The sequence below is a fragment of the Nyctibius grandis genome, chromosome 4 (assembly GCF_013368605.1).
Source record: "Nyctibius grandis isolate bNycGra1 chromosome 4, bNycGra1.pri, whole genome shotgun sequence".
Classification (NCBI taxonomy): Eukaryota; Metazoa; Chordata; class Aves; order Nyctibiiformes; family Nyctibiidae; genus Nyctibius; species Nyctibius grandis.
The window spans coordinates 96,833,542-96,857,536 of NC_090661.1; the positions used below are offsets into that span (position 1 = coordinate 96,833,542).

The window sequence follows — 23,995 nt, forward strand, 5'->3', positions numbered from 1 at the left end:
CACCCGTCTCCCATTAAGATACATAATATGAACCCAAAAAACATCTTTTAAAATAGTTTTATAGCTGAATTGGGATTTTAGTTTAGCTTAATTTGTGAATTGCCTGAAGCAAGAATTATCTTTAATGCTGTCTGTGCAAGGCTGCTCTCACAGCTGTTCTTAACCAATTCTATATCAAAATAACCAGGAGCCGTCTCACTTAACATTCATCTAGAAGTTAGGTTTCTAATCTAAGTTTCCTTGATAGTCAACAGAAAGAATGAAGCACTTGGAAAGGACATCTTGTCCTATTCTATTACATGAGCTCGAAATAAAATTGTCTTTTAAAACTCAGTCTTGAGGTGGCCCTGCTCCTCTGAAGTCTGCAGAGGAAGACGGGATGATTAGCTTAGTCTAGTCACCTCACTCTACGCAGCTGAAGTTGGATGAGATTAAAAAAACAACCTTTGAAACTGAGCTGAATTGTCTTTTATTTCAGCCTGTCAAATGTAGGGTGGTGATGCAGTTAGCAGACATCTCTTTGACCAACAAGTATGGGAAGAATGTAAGGAAAGCCTGTGTAAGAGCTGGGGTAGAATAGTTTGTATTAGTTAACCTGGATGTTACACAGCTAAAAGGATGGCCAGGCTTAGTAGTGACTACTAGTTTTAACAGGAAATCAGCTTGAGAAGGTCTAATGTTTGAGGTAATGTAAGAACAATATATTGAGTAGTAAGAACTCATATATTGAGTGCTGTGTAAATAGTAATATTGTACACTGATTCCTACATTAAGAAGAGACTTTACTTAAAAGAGCACTGTGTTTCGCATGACTGGGCTGTTCTCATGTCAACCTCTTTACTTCAGCCATGAGGTCCTCACCTATCTGTACACTCAGAGCACTCTTCTGTGCAGTAGATTACTGCTGGCACCTTAGTGTGGCAGCATCTATTATGCTACAAACATCTGGTCTGTTGAATGCAAATTGGGAACTTGGAAGAGTGTGTTGTCAGCTGTAACATACTTAATTCTTAGAGCTATTTACCAAACGCAGACACATTTGATTGAGTGCAGAGACCATGATTCTATCTTACCTGCTCCCATCCTTCACCTGTTTTACTGCTTTCTCTGTTAAAAGTTGTGCTAGTCCTGCTGTTTGAAGGACTTTTATGTAGTTCTCAGAGCCTGTAAAATAAGCCTTTCTCATAAATCATATTTTTAAAAGTGCTTCTCCAAGTGATTTGACATTTTTTCAAATGTAAGATAAAAGTTTACGTGCTTGGAAATGATGTCTCTAAGAAATATGCACTTTATATTTTATTCATTTTGATAGCTTATGTTATGATACCTTTGCTAGATCCTGAAAGACACTGTCAGTTTTAAAGATCCAGCCAATAAACTTTTGTTAGTGATGAAAATGTGCCCCATAATGATCAGACACCTCTGTCTACGCAAAGAGATTGTGTCAACCTTATGACAGTTTTTATTTCAAAACATTTTTGTTGCATGGTTTTGACCAGTGTCACATAATATATTCCAGAAGGAATATTTGACAAACAATGGAAAGAAAGTAAAATAGTAAAATTGAAAAATAACACTTTTGCAGCTGAGGAGCACGAATTCTCTGAGATAATAATTCTTAAAGAAAACAGGTACAAGACAGTAATGATATCTTTTCTTATCAAAGTTTGTTATGAAAATTGCAGAAATAAACCCATATATATATGTGTGTGTGTATATAGTTCAATACCTAGATACTGCAAGTAACATTGATTAAGCCTTCAGTGGTTTGCTAGCTAGGCAGAGAGAGAACCAGAACCCCAGCTAGCAAAATTTGGGATTAACCTATTGCCCATAGTAGAGTTCATCCATTAATACCAGCTGAAGATATGACCCATAGCTCTTCTGAAGGCTTCAACATTATCTTTTATAACAAAATATGTTGCAGAAGAGGGTTTTTTTTTCCTCATAATGGAACAAATTTCAAGGGCAGTGTGGAAATTCTCAATGAGTTGATGAATTAATCAGTAAGGCTGTTTAAAATAACATTCCTCACAAAAAAAAGCTCACTGAGATAAATTTTTCGTCTAGAAAATTTGAAATGCAGTTACCAGGTGGGAAAGTTTAAACAGATATGCTAGTCTCTGGCATCCTTCAACCAGTTTGATTGGTGGATTACAAGCTGCGAGCAAGATCAACACAAAAGTATTGTGCGTGTACTGAGGTGCAGTACAAGCAAGAATGCAGTTTAGAGATAAGAGACTACTTAAAATCCTGCCAAGCAGTTCCTCTGTTTTTTGCTCTGTTTACAACAACTGATTCAGCAGTCAGAGCACAGAAGGATTTTTCTTTGTCATGCAAAGGACTGATAGTTCCAAAATTTCATAAGAGTAGTACTGTGATTTTTACTGAAGCAGGAACCTCCTCACTGCTGTGTGTTGAGCTTTTGCAGGCAGTGAGAATACAAGCAGTTGTTACTGTAGTTATTTCACAGAATAATATAAAGTAGTTGTTTACAGGCACATTTTTAAACTGAGATTTGAGTATTTTATAGCTGTAAAAATGTTTGCAATTCTGCCAGAGCATGTCTACATCTGCAATGTCTCCTTCTCACATCTCCTTTCCACATTCACTCCATATCACAAATATCTCCTTTCCCCTCTCCTTCCTACCAAATGTCACAACACATTAACTATGTCTGTGTCCACTCAACAATAAAGACAATGCCAGATTTGAGACATTTGGATGGGGATATCATTTAATTACCTTTAACAGTTATTTTATTGAATAGATTTTCCCAACTACGGTATTTGATTTTTAACCCCTTTTCTAGGTGTGTCACCCTCAAAGAAAACTTTAAGACCAAGCCAGTGGAAAGGTGCTGGCACATAGATAAGAATTATTGCATTTATTTTTTCTTGAGACAGTGGACAATGTACCATGGCTAATTTCTGGTCTGCCACAGTGTGCAGTCAAGAAGCATCTCGTTTTGGTTTTGAAATGAACCAGCTATGAATCTGTGAGTTTAAGGCAGGCAATCATGGGAACCTTGTACTTTGCAAAAACTTCCACTTAGAAAAACCCCTGCTAGAACACCTGCCCTGGTGCAGTCCTTCTACAATGGGAGGGACCTCGCTGAGCTCCACTCAGAGCCCTCCGTGGGCAGATGCCATTTCTGAATGACCTAAGGTTGGGTCTCCTTCTAGTGCCCCAATATTAAGGTTTATTCTAGGCAATTCATTAATTGCCTGTTTGCATTTAGATATGTCCATTAACAATATACTGTAATAGAACCCTGTTATATGTAAAGAGATCACCACTTCTCCTTCTGTTTTGTTCTGAAGTCCTTTTGCAGTGATTTATATTTCTAGTTTATTTACGCTCTGAAATAAAGTGTGGGAAAGCAGTACACATGAAATTATCTTAATGCTAAAAGCTGAAGTGTTTATAGTTGGTAAACCTAAGTATACTGTATAATTAAAACAATTATTTCATCAAAAGATGCTTTTTAAAATTTTTTTGCAATTAGTGCTAATGAAATAGTTCTATTATTTTAGATGCATTTAATTTCTGTTTTGGTCTCTCCAAAGCACATTTTCCATAGAAGGCAAAACAATTTAACATCTATAATTATAGTTTAAACAATTAGGGGCATACATGATCAGATTAAAAGCCTAAAGTAAACCTTACTGTACTGGGACTGAAGCACAGGAGGATATACTGTGGTGGATAACTCTGTTTGAGGTTATGAACATATGGGTATGCTTATAATATTTTCCAGTTTCAGTGATATTGTATCACTGTATATTCCCAGAGAGCAGAAAAAAGAATTTCCCACTCCTGACGCATACCTTACAAGGGCTTGCTGGATAGCACAGTGCTGTTTTATATATTGTAGCAGTAATGGATCCCTTGTCATGGATATGTTTGTAATATTGATTTCCCTTCAGTCAGATATAAAGAGCTTCACATCCTTGTCGTGCATCTCTGGTCTAGACACTCCAGGTATTAGCCTCAGTTTGTGAAAGAGATTTGCAAAGAGAATGTTTCTGTGTGCACAGTTGCATCAAGGCTGATGGAAAATTGGTTTGAAGCAAATGCCTGCTATGCTTGAGGGTCGTTCTGCAGTTCTGATGTTAAGCGTTCTCAAACCTGGGGGCATATCATCTCTTTCCACAAATATTTTTGTGGAAGACAACTGTAGGGAAGGAAAAAACTCATGTGAATCTCCTAGAAGTGTTATTAGATGATTTTGTTAAGGGATAGATACTTCTTGCATTGACAGGATAGGTCCCTGTAAGGTCCTGATCAAGACGCTTGTGTAAAAGTTTAAGCATGCAATGGATGCATTGACTTGATGGTAAGCATTTGTGTATTTATCTCCAGGAAGAGATTAACAGTGTTGGGAATATTTCTTAAGAGGAACAAAGTCCGACAGATAGAAAATCCATGCAGGTCCTGTCCTTCCATTCAGCACTGAACACACACTTCTCTTTCCCTTTTTGATCTGGCAGGTTGTGGGGAGGCTGTTCTTGGACGGCAACAATTCCCCTCAAAGCTCCCTTTTCAAGAGGAGGAAATGGAACTCATCTGCTGGTGGCTTCACAGGGAGCTGAGCCCAGCACTGAGGTTCACTGTATCTCTATCGCACGCCTCCAAGGAAGGCAAGGAATGATCTAATAGGGACGAGTCTAGACAGTGGTGGCCCATGCGCGAAAGTCCAGTGATCCTTTTGTGCTGGAGAGAGCAGAACCACCAAGAGGAAACCTTGTGCATCATTAATTAATCATTCACTGAAAAACTTCAAAATGAAATCAAGAGAGATTAGTAATACAGAAAATGTCTAAAACTGAATTTCATTGTCTCAGTAAGACCCACAATGTACAACTATATGTTCACTGTCTGGTTCCTGTACAGGATTTGTACACTCCTGGCCTGGAGCACTGGGATTTTTTAACAGTAGATCACTAGATAAGGATAAGGTATCTCTGAACAGCTACAGTCCTGTTTTTTGGGACTTTTTTACTTTTTTCTCTTAAACAAGTATTACAACTTCTTTTTGATACACATATGCTTTTGCCCATAATTCCCCAAATCTAGGAAGACCTTTCTGTAGGCAATACATTTTCTGCTTCCTTTTGCCCTGTCTTTTTTTCCTACTTAAGTTTTAACCCTTGGGTTTGTCCCTATTAAGGGACAAGGTTTGTCAGGCCTAATTACATAAAGCTTGTAGCACATCGCTATGAGTATTAGAAAACATAGTTGCGGTGTGAACACACAACTGAGTTTCTTCAAAGCTGTGGTGACTGAAATGCAAGTAGAGGGTCATCTGAAAATATATGATATTTACATCTTAATTTCAGGTGGGATTTATGTTGATTGTTTACAGACCGACAAACCCAAACCATACTGATAGTTTGATTATTTCAATTTTGTTTTCCTCATCTAGAAGCTTATTTCATGGTTTTGTTTTCATTTGCTAAAAATATTTTGTTTACTAGACAGTGTAGAAATCCATATTTTCAGATAATTTTTTTCATCCTGAAATTACTGAAATGTCTTTTTTGAGTTCTACAGTTTGTGACATTGATGGAATGAATTGTTAGCAAATTATTAGTGAAATATGTTCATTTGGAATAACTATATATATACTTATATAGATATATATCTGATTTTTAAAGGCACTTTGGGTTTTTCGTATTTACTCCCACCTATGTATGTTCCTTCCAGTGCTTTACTGTCATGCTGCTTCTTCTGATGGTCTGCCTCCAAGCCTGTTGGCCTTTCAGGGTATCTGCTTGATTCCACAGAGTTTAAGATGTGAATCGTTGACTTACCTACTCTGATGACTTGTTCATCAAAGTTCCTTTAATTTCATCTCGTTTAGGTTTCCTGAGTTCAGGCTTTAGACCTGGATATTCAATCTTTCTTGCTGAAAGTGTGAAAGAAGAGACCTTTTAGCACATGATCTTTCCTTCCTTGAACTTCCAAAATGTAATCAAATCATTTCCCTTTACCTGACATATGAATTGTAGAGCCTTTTTGAAGCCACTGCTTTATTTTGGTATATCCCACATTATTTTTCCAGATGTGTAACGTCATATTTGGCTGTAGTGGCAAAGCAACTGAAAAGAAAAAAAAATTAAATAGAACCAATTTAAAAAACAAAGAGGTGTTTTTTTTCCTATGGATGCCATCTTCACCACTGCTGACTCTTTTGTTGTGCCTACCTCTGTCATTGCCACATCTTACCATAAATGGCAACAGTGAAGAACACAGGACCTGTTAAGGGTGTGTAAAAAAAAAGATTCAGTAACAATTCCCTGACAGCTAATTTTGCAGATATTTATGTTTATCGTTCCTTCCTTTAATCCTTTTATAGCAGTCCCATCTAATAAAATGGTTTCACATAATCTGTGCATATTATTTTAGATGTTTTACTAAACTGATCACTTATGTTGCTTTCTTAAAGTTTCTGTCAAAGGCCAATTCAGCCCACCTACAATCTTGATTCCTCTTTGGACATGCCTTTCCACTGATTTTTCAAATCTGATGTGATACCTTCCAGACATGAATGTCTCAGCTAGGTGCCTAAAGGCAGATGGGATGAATTTGAGACCTTTGTCCCCATTACAAAGATCCAATCTACCTTGATCTGATGGATTTCTCTAATTTAAGCAGTCTGTTCCCACACATGTAAGGTACCTCTCTCAATCTTCACTTCTTAATGTTTTCTCTCTCTTTCACACTTCCGTCTCTGCAATTTCTCTCGTTTCAGAATATTCCCCAGTTGCCCCATGCTCAGCTTAACTCCACCACTGCACCTTTCTTCCTGCACTATTAGCTCCATCTATCCCTGCCCTATCCTTCCTGCTGTGCCCATTTCACCTCTGTTCCCTTGAATGCGTTGTTTATCCATTTGGGATAAAGCATATTCTTCCTGTGTTTTTAAAGCACTGTACAAATTGCTGTATCTGTATATATTTTCATAATTATCACACTGTGATATCAAATAATACTATGCCTAATTCTCCTGTTGTGTTATTCAATTTACCCAAGATTCTTATTTCTATTTAACTAATGCTGTAGAGCAGTGCGTTGGTCAGAAAGCTTTGTACTATAATTGAGTAACAAATTATTATCTTCTTCTCATGTGTTCAGTGAACTGGTTTTGCAGATCTTTCAGCTCAATTCATTATGATCAAATGGAGAAGCATTTGTTTCAATAAGATTTTAATCTCTAGGACTATCTTTTGCATCAGTGACTTTTCATTGTTAATTGCTTTCTTGTCCTCCATTAAGGTGTTCTTGCAACTGCTTCATCCAAACTAAGCTCCTTGTCTACACACACAGTTTGAAAAGACTCAAAGACTCTTTTCTGCCTTTTAGGTAATATAACCATTGTTGTCTTCTTAATCCAGCAGTATGATTTTTGTGTATTTTCCTCCCTTGATGCTGACAAAAACTGTATGGAATCACCTCTCAAAGGAATTTTAGAAATGTCCTGAATTCCCCCCAGATACATCAGAATATAAAAAATAATGTTATTATTTCATAGCACCAATTAAGAGCACCAGGGCACCTAGTCTGTGATGGATGTTTGTGAGTGAATTACCATTAATATTAATGATTTAAAAGGATATGCACTGACTGGAGCATACCTCAAATGTCTCTCAGTCATCCTACTGAAAATGATTTTTATTATAACTTCTTCTGAACCTGCTGCTACTTTAAACCCCATAAATGGCATGCGAAGCATGGACTTCAAACAACAGTTTTAAATATGCCCCAAATTTTACATGTTGAAATAACAAATCAGGGGATGATTTCAAGCGGTTCTCCCCCTTTTCAAATCAATCGGTTGTGAATTTATTACTTTAACACAGCTGACAGAGAACATACAGAAGGAATTCAGTAATGAAAAACATTTGGGGGTTTTGACAGGTCTTGGCTGAAATGAAGTCCTTTGAGACCAGCATTTGGAGACAGAGGTGAAAGTAGAAATTGGTTTACCTGAAGATCTCTGTATATGGAGACTAAATTTTCAAGGGAGACTGTCTGATAGTGTCAGGGCTTATCTTTTGACACATCCAGCCTGAAATCTATCAAAATCTGGAAACTTCTTGACTTTTCGTTGTAACTTCTGTATGTGTGATTTTCTACACAAAACTTTGTTTGCACAGGTCAAAAGTTTCCCAGAAATTTTGTGCTAATGTTACAATCTGATCAAAACTACCAATCTTTTTTTACCGAGGTATTCTATGCTTAACTCTAAGCATAAGCTATTTTAAAATAAAACTCATTTACTCATTTTGATATTAAAATTAACTATACAAGTCACTGAATTTTGCAGCTTATTCATTTATTAGTTGTCACAATAATTTAGTCCAGTTCTCTCTGAAAAAAAAAGTTGATTAATGCAGTCTTATTGCTCTGTAGATCTATGCAGTATTTATATTGACAGTTTTTAATGTGAAATAGTACTTTTTTACTTGTGTTCGAACTGCAAGGCCAATGTAGATAAGCAAGAGTGAGGTAGATTTTGTTCTTTCTTGTACATCATTAATATAGCTATTTACAAAGGTCTGCTCAGTAGTAGCCGTGTAACAGGATGTCAGAGATATAATTTGAAGCCTCTGAACTACACAGTGTAACTGAGAGCTGATAGTGATTTGCAGAACTTTTATACCTAGTAGGTTATTGCATAAAAGAAGTCTAGCTAAATTTTCATGTTCAGCCTGACTAAAAGTCTGTGGATTAATGCTGTCCGTGAATATGTTTCTTTTAACATGAAAATTTAAGCACAGCAAAAAGTTGTTTAGATTGTAAGCTCTTTGGTGCAGTGCTCACATATTACACCCAACACAGTGGGAGCTGTATCCCTGACTGAGGCTGATAGAGGTTACAGGAAGATGTCTGAATAATAGTAACAGCAATTGCACTTAAAAAGAAAATGAAAACCCATCAAGCTATTTTGAAGAGCCATTCTTTCCATCCATGCAGTAATATGTAACATACATAGAACACATTTCTGTGTAATTTTAAATATTAAGTGCATCTAACCTAACAATTGAAATCTGTGTGATAAAATTGGTGTGTTCTAGGAATTTTTCCCCAGTGCTCAGAGCATGCACAGAATTATACCATTATGAAATAATTCTTTCTTGGGGTCATGCTTATATATCTTTGGAAATCAGATTACTAGTTATATATTTATTTACACATTCAGTATTTACTGTCTAAAAAAATTCAGCTGTGTGTACTTAGGGCACCGAAGGCAGAGCCAAGCCCTGAAGCTCTCAAAGCTGAGTCACATTAGATGGCACAGTGATGCACCATATTCATCCTGAATTGTGCAAACCAGAAGATATTACTTGCATTTGAAAATATTGGCAACAAAGTGTGTTAACTCTCATGTGATCACTGGAATGTTCTGTGCTAGCTTTTGAAAACATAAAATGTAATAAAAATATGAAAAAACTCCATAACCTCCTATCAGACATCGCAAATGCTAGAGCACTCAGCAGGGGTTAAAGATGGATAAAAAGTAAAAGGTATAATCTGTAGCAAGAAGCAGCAGATGAGCTGCATTAAAGACAAATAGATTCTTCATGAAAATGCTGTGACATTTATTTTTGATATTAAAAATTCAAATGCAAGTGTTTAATATGTCTCATACACATCAGCTCTTTTTGTAATTCTGGGACTGGTGCAGTTTTGCCCTAGGTCATTTGGGGATTGCTTTTCCATCCGCTTTGATCACATTGTGCTTCTGCGATATTCCCACCAGTTATCCTAAGAACTCTGATAACTGAATCTTGTTTCATCTGCCCTAGAAAGTAAAATATCATGAAGGGGACTCTCAAATAAAACTGTGGATGAGGAAAAAAACAAGCAACAACCACCCCAAAATGCTTATTAGCACCGTTAGTGTAAACATTGGTATTTACGAGGATTTAACCAAACCTCTCAGAAAATTGTAGCACAAATATATAGAATGCACAGCCAGTATCAAACCTTTTCTTTCCTACACAAAGGAAAGCATTTATCATTCTGGTAACACAAGGGACAGAAAACAATGCCAATTCACAAATAAAACCTCTCATGATTTAATATTGTTGTTTTGTCCCCTGCAATCCTAGAATGATAAATATTGTACCTTCTTTTGTCAGTGTCAGAAACACTTTCATATGTGGAATAAAGGCTCATTCATTATATTCATATTGGGTTTTTTTCCAGATTGTTTTTTCCAAGCTGTTTCAGTATACACCGTACCAGTGATACCGTGCTAGCTTTCTTGTGGTCATTCCAAAGCTCCACAAATACCTGTGATGCTACCAGTTTCATTTCTATTTATTACTATTATTTGTTATTATTTATATTCTTGAGGCTTTCAGAGGCCTCACTGTGGCTTGGGACCCCATTACATCACAAGGTGTACAAACATACCTGATCTGGCCTACAGACACTGGAACTGTACATGCCACGCAACTGTCCATGGAGTGTGGTCCTCTGGGAAGCCCGCAGGCAAAGTCTGTTTGGTCTGTTACTTTTTTTCCCAAAGGAGGAGGGAAGGGACAGCTCCATGGAGAGGACAGCACTTTCCTCTAAGTACTTGCTGTGCTATTTGCTCCTGAGAAGATGCCGTGAGGGGTAAATGCCTATGAAGTTTATGCAGAGCACAGTAGTCATCCCAGATGAAATGTCTGTAGCTCCATCCTCACCCCACCTAGCCAACAACAATCCATTATGTTTTTGCCTAGTACTGCAATCTGTCAGTAACTCAAAGCGTATCTAGATTTCAAAATGTTTCTCCAAAAGTAGTTGTCTTTTGCAAATAATCAGTACTGTAAATAGACTTATATTCTTTTCAAATGTTAAGCATGTTATGTTTTAACAAGAGCTGTTCTGGTTTCAGTGTGATACCAAACCATGTCTCATTGAATGATGCCATTAGGAAACATAGTCATTGCACTAAACGTAGGCAAACAAACTAATCACTATATTAGCATGCATTAGTTAATTTGTATGTAGCACTTTGGAGATAACCAGCTCAGTATTTTAATACTATTTTTCCTCCCTGGACACATCTCTCATCTTCATATCTAAACCACTATGGAAAGGTCAGTAAAAATTGATTTTGTAAATGAAAGCTCTAAAATATGACTTGAAAGAGCTAGTGTTTTTTGGGGAAAAAAAAGTATGAAAATTCAACTTGTTTAAGTCAGGCCTTCAATTTGGGGAGCCAGATTTCTCCTACCAAGCTTTAGATCTAACAGGCTCGTGTATGATTAAGCGTTTATTTCACTAAAAAATTCTGATTATCTAGACCTAATGCAACTGCTGGCATGACCAGAAGAGGCAAGTTTCAGGGCAATAGGTTGATTTTACCTGGGTAAATAGAAAGGCAAAGAGTAGGAAGCCAGAAGAAAATGTAAAGACAGCATCGTGACTTCATCCTAGATGAAGCACCCAGTTGTCTAAATTACTGAGCATATGCAGCTTCAGCAGAGCACAGCAATGATGTACCTCACCCTAAAGGCTGTTTGTTCCTGCAAGAGCCTCCTGGCCCTGCTTCCCTCCCCCTGAAATCCATCTTGGTGGATCTGGAGAGGACTTAAACCACAGTGCTTCAGCCTCTGTGGACCGTCAGCAGCTTCATGCACGTCTCACACTGGCACAAAGGATAGCTCTATCCTTGAGGCCATCCCTGTGAGAAAAACATATTTACGTCCCTTTTGCAGCATGAGTAGTGAAGGTACAGTTAAACACATCAAAGATTAAAAGTTGCATAAAAATGTGCACTAGTTAGCACACAGCTTTTAAAATCTTGAAAGTAAATATTGTTCTTGAAGCACATGTGGGAGTGAAATAATGAAATAAGGCTGGCTCTATTTAGATTATTCACAATCTACTTCATCACTTTTAAAGAAATAATTAGATCATAGTTCAAATGTGAACAGTTATTTTTATCTCTCTTTGTAAATAGTAGACGTGGGTATTTTTCTTGGAAAAGAATTGCCCACTAAAATGAGAAGTCAGGAGAAGGAGAAATAATATAAATGATTATTAAGATGTTTGCAGCTTTTAAAACCTGCCATACCACCACCTCTTCACATTGGAACAATCCAAAGAGATGAAAGAATGAGGAAGGGAATTAGAGCAGCCTTAGTAACTAACATCAGATTCACAAAGAGAATTCCTGATTATTGGAAGTCTAGGTAGAGAAAAATAAGTACTTTGTAAAGGCAGTTAAATAGTGTGGCAACTCAAGTTTCATGGAACAAGAAGATGCAAAAATAAGAATGGAAAATGGAGGGCTATTTGGAAGGAAGGCAATGAAAAATAGTGTAGGAAAAAGCCAGGAGTCCTACATACTCCACTGTTGTTATATTGCATGCTTGTCCAGACAAGACAGAACAAGTGAAAATCAACTCACAAGTTCACACATCTGGACACAAGTCTTACAGAGATTTGGATAAGTCCCTCTTGTCTCTGATGCTTCCCTCTTTGGAGGATAATACCTTCTATTACTGAACCTCACACGTTGTCAAATCCCATTCCCACAACTGTTTTTATTTCCTCCCTCACCTTTTAAGATAGAGGTCATCAAACGTGATGCCCCACCTGTTAGATACAAGGTGCAGTTTGCCACTGATTACCTAGTGTTTCCACTCTTTGCACCCAAGACTACAGCAAGCTTTTGGTGAACTAATCCTAAGCAGGAACGATGCTTTTCATTATCACCTTCTTTTCTGTTCTTTATGAAAATCAATGTTTGCTTACGGCTGCTTCTGAGTCTCAAGTGTATGGTGTCTAATGGTATTGCTTTAAAGTTTTATATTTTATCTTTATAACTTAGGATAATTATTTATAGTTGCAAATCATAATGCAGCAGCATTATGGGAAACAATGCTGGATTGCATTGCAAAAGGAAGAGCAGATTCAGGGTTTATTATATTATTATATTATAGAAAGCACTTCAGAGGCTATGGAAGGAAGCAACTCAAATTGTAGCAGTTCTCAGAAACTGGGATAGTTCAAAACAGCTTTCATTCGCAACACACTCTTGTATCATCATCACTATATATATAGCCATTAAAGTATAATTGAAATATAGAAAAATCAGGAAATGAGAGAACTGAAGCCAAGTTTTTCACATGTGATCAAAAAGCATATGGGAAAAAATAGAGGGGGAAAAGGTCAGCAGTTAAATAGAAAATAGAAGACTCGACATAATTTCTGCTTTTAAAAAACAGATGGGAGATTTAGCAAAATTGCAGTGAGGGAATTCTAATGTCCTGCTGAAGGTTTGTTTCTCCTTCATCACATAGTAAAAACTTTTTGAAAATACATAAATGAAAACTAGCTCCTAATCACATCCTGGAAATACGAAGCCAGTGTGGTGCTTTATACAGCACATCAGTTTTTAATGAAAATATTGTGAAGAACAATGCACAGAATTGCTCTAAATTTTGCCTGTTGTCTCAAAGAACCATCCTGATATTGGAAAACTCCAAGTAGAGTGTATCTCTTGCCACACCATCTTCTCTTCTCCCTGGTTTCACTTTTGCTGCTTCTTACTCCCATGACTAGTGATGAGAAAGGCCTGCTGTAGTAACTCTTCAGTATCTCAAGCTTTACTTTCATTGGGTGCATCTTCCGTGAGCTGACATTGCTGGGAAATGGACTTTATGAGGATTTCTGGACTGTATCTTTCATTTAGTTCCTACCTTTTAATTTCACATCCATCTAGTAGCATGAGTCCTGTTCAACAGGAAATGAGTAAGAGATTTTACTTTGTTGTATAAAAAGGTGGTGTGCACGTCAGGCTGAGATTTATGCCAAATCTGATCCCAAGAGAGAAATATTTCACAGCTCCTGTATCTCTTGTGTATGTGGTTCCTAAAAGGAGAAACACTGAACCTGAATTTGGGTGTTAGGAGGATCTTTCTCAGGTTTTTCCAGTTACGTCCTCTAGATGTAAAGAAGCATCTACATGAATGTTTTAAATGGCAAAAGTTATAGTTCGGTAATCTTTGTACCAGAAGAGTTCTTTCAAATTTTATAATGGGATTGATAAATTAAACAATGAGTGCTACTTGTTGGAGTGTGAGTACACATAGAGGTAGGTAGCAAACTGTGACTACCTACTGTCAGTTTTCTCTCTCCAAACTATTATATGTCTAGGGCATATAATACATTTTCAGTGATACGCAGTCATAGTATTACTATCTTGCAGTTCCAGACATTTGCTCTACCCGCATGTCACATAAACAGAAATAGTGCTCCGCTACTATAATTTTACTGATATTTATCTATATTGACTGTTTAGGACCAAGTGTGTATAATCAATTATGAGCATTCAGTGTTGGAAATGGAACCCTGTTTCCATGCATTTTGACAGTAACCAGGTCTAAGTGTGTCATTTTGCCTGTTGAAGTCATAACCTAGTGTATTCAGTGTAATATAGAAGATTCAGGAAGGAATAAATGAGTAGCTATATATCTTGCCTGTATATACTGGAATACCACTGAGAATTATTCTCTTTCTGTGCTGACCAGGATTCTGGCAGGGCTATTTGTATAAAATCTTTGAGTTTTTAATTGTTTTTATGGTTTGAGCTTTTCAGCCTTTTACCAAGCTTTTCTGCTAGAGTTAATAAAAATCAATGTTCTGTATAAGCTGATGGACCCACCATAATATTGATAGCAGGGCATTTGTGGTTTTTTTTTCTTTTCCTTATTCTTGGGCATTAATAGGTACTGAAATTACGAATACCCTTATGTTAGAGATCCTGAGGACCCTGAAGTTGTCATTTTAGTAATATTTCAAAATATGGTTCAAAATTCTGAGCACGCTTTCTGTCCTGTTGACTTAGTTCTGTGTTACACTCCCAAGATCGTTTGTTTTGTCAGAATGACTGCTGGCTATGTAGCTGGGGATGTACTGAATGTCTAATTGTGGAAATCAGCAGAATATTGAAAAACTGGCATTGTTATTTGGCCAGAACCAAATTACAAGCCAAACAGTGGTTAGAGTGATGATATATTGCAGCAGTATGTTGGAAATAGAAAACAAGTCCAGTACTTTATCAACCTTGGAAAGCAAAAGTGAGAATGCATTATGGGAAAGCACTGCAGATATTATGCCTACTTCTGATTAAGCTGCAATCCTATTGAATTTCTGGTGAACTGTAATCATTTCTTTGTATGAACATATTCATCACTTTCTGGTTTAAATAAAATTTTTGACAGTGGAAAAAAAAAACGGCACCTACAAAATAAAGGTGCAAGAGTGAGAAACAGCATCTTTGAGGATTATTGCTCTGATCTTCTTCCTTAAAAGTAAATGATAATGTAAGTAGTATTGTTTTATCTCCAGTGGGGGCAGAATTGGCCCCTCTTGGGCCCTTAAACCTGTTGTCTTTAAGGTTGTGTGTTTTGTCTTGAGAAGAGTAGTAAAGCTGCAAATCTGACAATATATGTTATGACCCAAATGGAGCACTAGGGAGGTATTGACAAAAACTGAATTTCACCTGGCGAGGTTAATCACCCCAGATTTCCTCTACAGACAGGAAGAGATCTGCTTTAAATCACCTCCTGCAAGTAAGGCCCCTCTGGAGGGAAGCAAACCCTGGTGAATACCTCTGCTTTCTCTCCTCCTAACTGTTCTCCTGATTGCTCAGTTGTGTTCGAACCTTCTCTCTGTTTCCCAGATACTCCTCCACATATATGCACACACACACGGGTAGATATTCTGACTACTTAATTACATGAAATGATAGTTCAGCACTGTATTAATAGCAGGTCGATCACACTCTGTTTATACGAATAATAAATCTCTGTCTCACGGGTGTTCATCCTACTCATGATGTTTAGTAAGGCTTTAGCTTTCATCACTGTTGTTGAAGAGTCCAACTGCATGAATGGATTTGGGTAAAAAGCTTTAAAAATATTGTAACTGAAGCTCACAATTTTTTACAGTTTTCATATCTTCATTTTTCTCTGTCATACACGATCCCAATAAAAGGAGATTGCTGAAGACAGAGACAAAGAGTAAAATAATGCTGTACAAGTAACCTCAAGTGTTCCAGTCTGGAGGAGGTTTTTGCAATCCAAATGTGTCTAATTACTATAGAGAGGTTCATCAACTAACCCCAACTGGGTCACAGGTGTGATACTGACTTCTAAACAAAACCAATTATAATTTCGTTTGTATTAACCCAGGTATTGCTAAAAGTAAGTGAAAATAGTGCTTCTTCAGTACTCCAAGCAGATTTTTTTCCCTTCTACAGAAATAGGTTTACAAGACCAAATTAGATTCTGGCATGATTAATGCATCTCACCAAATTCTTGCAGAGTAGCAAATTAGTTTATAGTGATTTTCTCGAAAACAAATTAAACGGCTGCACAACATTACAAGAATAGAGATGTTTTTCATAACATATGGATAAATGATTCAATGGAAAGGAGATGTAATCAAACTGAAAATTTAATAGTTTGTACGGAAGAAATTCCAAATGTTTCAAATTTTACTGTCCATTATAGAAACCTGTGTAATTACTTGCATTTTAACACGTGATGTGTAATATGCAGTGGGAGAGCATCAAGGGATTAATCTGCATGAGGTTTGCACATATTCTAAGATTATTCCTTTTTAGGTGTTTTTAATAGCCATCGGTTAAAAGCCAAAACCTGTGTTTTGCTAATAACTTAAAATAACAACTATTTTGTGAATTACAGGTGATTTGCCACTCATGTACTTGATTGATAGCTTTCTGAAAATGTTATGTATCCCATAAATTCACTATTTTCCCCCTAAAAATGTAAACATATTTTGCTACTGGTACACCTGTTTGAGCCTCCACAACTTATATTCAGGAAATGCAGGGTAGAGAAAGCCTGATTATGTGCGTAATTATTTGTGCAGTAATTACTTGTTGCTTATTTTTTAATGTGAAAGGAAAAAAAAAAAAGCACCCAAAAATCTGCCATAATTTTGTATAAAATAAGCCATATTGAGAAAGACAATGGAACAGTTAGGGGCATTCTCAGATTTCTGTAATTACAATTTGTGGTCCAAGGTCCAAAAATTACAATAATGAAGTAAAATAATGATCTAACAATAGATCACTTGTCTGTCAAGGTAAAACTTTTTAGATAAAATCATCAAGATGCTTTAATTCTCTTAGCTCTTCTATTCTGTGAGAAGAATATATTTCCTGACTAAATGTGTTGCCTGCTTTATTAATTGAAATTTAGTACTGATAAGTATTGCAGCTTTAGGAGCTATTACTAAACATCTAAATGTAATCATTTCCCACGCCTATTGTAATATCTAAAGTGAATCAAAAAGAGGGTTTGAGAAGAAAGTTTTATCTTCAGACTCAGCAGTTAGCTACAGTTTTAGTTTTGTTTTTTTGTCTTTGAAGTCAGTCATATCCTTAATATCACTGGACAAATCTGTGACAAGCTGTACCAGGGAGTCCCAAGGAATAGGGTCCAAGAAATAGATAAGTAGATATGTTGTTTAACCATCATAGCTTAAGGTATGTTTTACCCTTCAAATTTAAAGATTTTTGGAAAAGCCAGGTGTCAGAGATCTTGGGAAAGTATCTGAAGTTCAATTTCTTCCTTTATTTGTAGAAAATGAATGTATTTGACTTTAATGCAAGTCTGTATTCCATACACCTGGATTTCGGTTACCCTTCGCCAACAGGTTAGGTTGCAGATCAGTTTTATGTAGTTTATTCTTCATTCCCACAATGTTTTACGTTTCTTCATATTAGTTTGTATTCCACTGTTTTCCCTTGAGTCTGTGTTATTGACGCTATTACCCTTGCTGTCCCTCCCAAGTATTCTTTGACTGTCATTCCTTTGCTTCCTCACCACCAGAGTGCATAGTCTTGCTGAATTCTGTTGCTGCAGCCTCTTCAAAACACCATCTTCCCTCTGCATCACCAAAACAAAAGCCCTTGCCCAGGATCTCTGCAGCTTACTTCTGAATTACTGCCACATTAAACAACTACTTTCTTAACCACTCCCTTTTTCTATTGCTTCACATATCATTATTCATCTTCAAGACCCACCATGACTTACCATTCCCTACCTATCATCTCTTATGCAGTTTCAGATGAGAGGTTCTCTCCCAGCTCAAGTCAGCCATTATTTCAGTCTTCCTCTCCCATTTGTTAAGTAACTGCATTACTACTTCCACCTGTGCTTCCTTCCCTGGGCAAGGGGCAAAGGTCGGATTGGTGTACAGGTCTGATGATACGGTCCAGCTAAATGCAATAATCTCATATTAGCTCCTTTTAAAAGTAATCAGTGAAGGAGCAGCTGAGGGAACTGGGGTTGTTTAGCCTGGAGAAAAGGAGGCTGAGGGGAGACCTTATCACTGTCTACAACTACCTGAAAGGAGATTGTAGCAAGGTGGGTGTCAGTCTCTTTTCCCAAGTAACAAGTGATGGGACAAGAGGAAATGGCCTCAAGTTGTGCCAGGGGAGGTTTAGATTGGATATTAGGAGAAATTTCTTCACAGAAAGGGTTATCAAGCATTGGAACAAGCTGCCCCAGGGAAGCAGTTGAGTCGTCATCCCTGGAGGTATTTAAAACACGTGTAGATGTGGTGCTTAGGGACATGGTTTACTGGTGGACTTGGCAGTGCTAGGTTAACGGTTGGACTTGATGATCTTAAAAGTCTTTTCCAACCTAAACAATTCTATGATTCTTGTGTTCCAGGAGGGCTTGAGTTGAGAAAAGAGGGTGGGAGAAAAAAGCTTCAGTTAATCAACATTACATTGCACCAATAGCACTACCATAGTGTCTCCAACTCCTCACTAGGTCCCCTTTGTCAGTATGGTGTTTGTTTGCCCTGCTGAACAGACAAGAGCTATCCCAAAGTGCACAGTCAATCCCTGCCTGTCCATAGCCAGAGAGACCAAACAGCCCATGCTGTGTCTTAGCCACTGGCAGGCTGGATAGTTTAAAGGCACCCGATGTTGTACAGACCTGGATTGCAGACTAAACTCGAGATAGCTCACACTGAAACGGAAGGGGAAACTGCCCTACCATATACAAAAAAAATCACTACTGGCCCCTTGGAGCACAAATATTTCACACAAATATGTAGGGCCATTTCCCTTTCAAAATGAGAAAAATTGGGAAAGGCTGAACATTTTGTAGAAGATCCTTTATTGTATAGTCTGCATTTCCCACAAACTGACAGCAAGTAATTTATAAGTCTGTTCTGGGAATAGGAGTTTCTTAGCCCCTTATAGATAGCTGTTATTACTAAATACCAAGGGTATAATACAAAGGAGCATGACATCTCCTCTCTACTAGTGTGTGGCTATTTAATTCCACACTATCATTATTTAGTTTATTATTGTTATGGTTTAAGCTCTGTCTCATATTTTACTTATTTAATTAAGTTATATGCATAAGAAAAGGAAAACATACCTCCTGGAGTCTTGGCTGTCTTCCCATCTAGCAAAAATTATCACTGAAAAAAAAAATGATGGGGTTACTTGCCCAAAGTAATTTCCTAGTTAGTTTAGCTTGTTTAATATATCTTTCTCATAGTAAGAGTGATGTCAACTTAAAATACACATCCATGCACCAAACAGGAAGAGAAGCCTATAAAAAGACTTTGTGATTTTGAGATGCTGTCAGCTTGTCCTTTTTTAAAAAAGTCTAATTCAAAAAAAACCACATTCAATATGACAGGATATGGAGATACTTATTCTTCTTGGCAGTTGCTTATGATTGTTTTTTTCTGTGACTAAGTCCACGATCTCTGGATATTGTCTAGGCACACCTGCCAGATCTGGACCCTCAGATTCACATGAAGAATTTGACTGTTTTCTGACTTTGAAATTAACTTAGCTCTGTTGTGAGATACAGTGGGTCCTCTAGCCATGTACAGTCTTGTACTTCAGATGACTCTTAATTTTTCTCCTGGAAAGTAGGCACTTGAGTATCAGGTTTGTATGTGGTTAGGAGAAGGTTTTACAGATCATGCTTTTGAATCCCAAATTTTGTTCTGGTTCCACTTTATGTGCCTTTTGGATATCTCCCGATATCTCCTGACATGACTTGATCTATAACACAGGAGTGTGTAGCACAAACAACATTCTGGCCTTTTCAGTCATGAAAATTAATCATGAGTTAGTCCAGGAAAAGTATAGGAAGTACCAGACAATCTTGAAAATTTTACCAAACAATTAAACTGAGTAAGAATATTCATAGCACAATGTCTCATAGAAAGTGAGAGAATTTTTTCAGTGGGTACTCAGAAACACTTGCCCAGTAACAACCTTCTTGAAAGTTATGTTCTTCTCACATTATAGACGCTATAGCTAACATATGTATTTCCTATGAAGAATAAATGATTGCAGTCCTGGTACGCATCCATAAAGGTTATGGTGAATGTGATCTGCTTCATCAAATTAAGAAATAGATAATACAAAACTGCATTATTATCAAGGTGGTTTTGTATATAAATGACATTTATACACACATAATATACATTGTTTATTCACAAAGTAGTGCTTTATAGACTTGAAATAATGATAAATGACAGAACTCATTAAAATTCCCAACATAATAACTGGTAGTTTTATTGATTGTCTTCACTGGCTTCATTGTGTGCTATGGTCATCTTCATGAGGCACTAGAGTCTGTAATTCTCATCATTTAGTATGTCTTGAAACTGCTTAGATCCATTTGTACAGATAGTCATGGACATTGCATCTTCTACAATGGAAAGACTTCAAATAACAGATCCTTTATGATAAAAGGACTCTACCCACTATTAGGTGAGCATGTACAGTAACACATCTTTAAAGAATCAACAAATGGAAGTGACACAAAGACTGCTGGGTGCTGAAGGCTGAAGCTATTACTTTAATAGTATAGCATTTGCCCAGTTTTTTTCCATTTAAGTCTCTCTGTATGGCAGATGTCATTTTATTCTTGTTGCTTAAGGTCACCTTAAGCAAGGACTATAATTTTGGCTAAAATGTCTAACAAATCTAATTGACCTACCTGAGTTGTAGTTACTTTGTTGTCTTCAGCTTTCTGAATGTTCTGACTCTGTGTAACAATGAAAACATGTAGAATTTAATCAAATGAAGACATCTATCCAAATGTTATCTCTGACTAATACATATTTAAATCAAAAAAAAACATTTCCAGTTACCTGCCTAACCATGAATCTGAGGTCATTCTTTGTTCCATTACTTTTAACAAAGAATTCAATGCATTTCTCATGAAAATGAACAATAGAGGAGGAGAAAAGGTTTTAAATATGCATGCCAGCATGTGAGACTAACTTTTTCAATGTAAGGGTTTTTTTCTACTTTGAGAGATAGCGTGGCCTTACATCAGTTCAAATGTAGCTGTATACAATCAGAGGAAAAATGTTTAAACATCCCAGCATGGGTATTTCCATTTAAATCTGATTACAGTGAAATAAAACTGTAGCTATTAAAGCTTTAGAAGAACTACAAATACAAGCAGTAAAAGAAGACAGTTAGTAAATGAGGTAGTAAAACATTTCAGGAGGGCAAACAGTTTATAGCACTCAGCCTTCCTGTAGCAGACTGTGCTATTCACCACAGACCCGTGCACTGTTCCCTGAACTGCACTTAAACCTGCAATTAACCTTTCACGCCTAATGAAGCTGTTTTGCTGCAAAATTAAAATATATAGTACTGCCTGTTTTTACAGAGACTGGGAGGAGAGCATCTCGAAATGAATGACTTTTTCAGATGCTTTTGTTCAAATGCAGAATTAAAGTGCTGTTTGTATATAAATTGGGAATGCGCTTTTCAAGGCAATCTCATTTGATGTGCTGTATTTTATTCCTGTACTTATTAATTGTTTTGCATAATTGTAAGAAAAAAAGACAAAAAATTCACACACCAGTAATTTTATGATTAGACCCTTACTTCCTGAGAATAAACTATTACCATTTAACTTCCATTAGGAAAGACAATAGTTCTGCTAAAGATAACCAAGTTCATATTGCTTTCTCTGGTATTTTTCTCATTGTGGATGCAATTATCTCTTACAAAAATATACTTTCCACTTATGTATTTGACTGGGCTCACTTCTTAATGATCTTCCCATACATATCCTTAAAACAAGCTAGAGATTGTTTTAGCTGCATAGAACTAGGTCAGGTTATTTCTATAACATTTAGTAGAAAAACAAACTAAACTTAAAAATAGGTCCAGTTCTGCAGCTAGGCTTGAATTTCCAGAAATTAGACTATTAGAGGTGACCCATTGATTCTCCGTGTGGGATGCTTACTGATTCCACTGTTCCTTTCTGCCACCTTACTCGAGAGTCAGAAGCAACCAGAGGCATGTACTGGTTTGGAAAATACTGTTTTGGATGGTAGGTAGGATATTTAAATGGCACCATTCAGGGAATATGAGTAAATGAAATAAATTATGGACTCAGGTAACAGATACAGAGCACTATACGATTTACAGTTCCAACTGCAGTGACTATAAATGTATTCCATTTGTTGTTTAGATACAAAACCTGTAAAATAAAGGGAATGTTTTGGGTTTTTTTCTTTTAATGAATATTTAGGCCACAGCATTTTTATCAAATCTTCTGTTGTATTTTGATGTAAATTCTGCTTGCTTGCAATGTCTGTGCATCAGCTTGACTTGGTAAATGAAATTCCTTTAGACTGCCAGTCTGAAATAATGAATTGTTCCCCCAGTTAATTGTATTGCTTTGATAACAAGGAACTATGCGGGGCGTAGAGAACATAATAAATTAATTTCATCAGATGATTTGTGTGACTTTTTGAAAAATGATCTTCTGTAGTGACCCGATTTTAATGGAGCTTTAACAGCATGCCAGTATATCCCAGTATGCAGCATTAGATTTGAAGGAAATAGTTCTTCCTTTTTGTTAATTGTTATGTAAAGTGACATTAGCATCATACATCCAAGTTTATTTTAAAAATCTTATAAAAAATGGAAAATCTGTTTTCCTAATAATATTCATTCAATTTAGCATGCCCCCTGAGCCTAGTTGTTCAAGACAGGATCACATGTAAACAACCATCAAAATGTTATTTAGGTTTTATCCCGGAATTTGCTAATACCAGATACTGCTGATACTTTAAAGGTGCCTCAAAGATTTCAAAAATGTAATTTATCAAAGTCCAATTTAAGGCATCACTAGCTCATGCCAGGAAATATATGTGTATGTGAGAAAAACAACTTAATTAATCTTGGCTCTTACATCTCCTGAAATGTAGCAATGATAATTGTACTTAGCGTTTTACAATATAGTGCCATGCATTTTCAAACATCTGTATGCACATTAATTAATTCTTGCAACATTTTTGAGAAGTAAGAAAGGTAGCGTTATCAGTGTGCAGTAGCATAGATTTTTTCAGGATACTGGAAACCTGAACCGAATCTGACAGTATTTCATATACTAGGAAAGAATTCTGTAGAAACGCTTGTAAGTGAAAAATATTTTTTCAGTTTCTTAGTAGGTAAGTGTTGTAATGAGGGAATGCATGAAAAATATTGCCAGATGTGATTCTGTAATAGATAAACTGAGTTTCATATTGGCCTGAGTTAAAAAATAGAGGCTGCCTGTTAAACATGGTGAAAAGTATTTTCAAAGGTTTCCTTGTGGAGTAGTACTGTTATTGGTTAGAGATTGAGATGCATTGGGCAGTATGGAGAACTGGCACCATTTTTACCTACCTTATGGGTATATATAGATATACTTTTGCAGATCTAAGTGTCATGGTTTTATTGCAGCTGTGGTGCAGTAGAATATATGAATGATGTGAATACTCCAAATCCATTTCATTGCAGTATTGCCTGTGTGAATTTAAAAATTCAGAACTGCCATGTATTAAGTGTGTTGTCGGTCACAGCATTTCAGCAGAAGTCAGTAATTTCTAGCAAGTATGCAGTAACAAGCAAATGGAAGAGTAAATTCTTAAACTACTCGTTTTCTAAGCATGC

General features: G+C 36.6%; 1 protein-coding gene across 1 annotated transcript in view; it reads left to right on the forward strand.

Annotated features, from left to right (window-relative positions):
- ATRNL1 (attractin like 1) overlaps window positions 1-23,995 on the forward strand; it is a 511,175-nt gene that overhangs the window by 482,810 nt on the left and 4,370 nt on the right. The gene's annotated exons all lie outside the window — the stretch shown is intronic.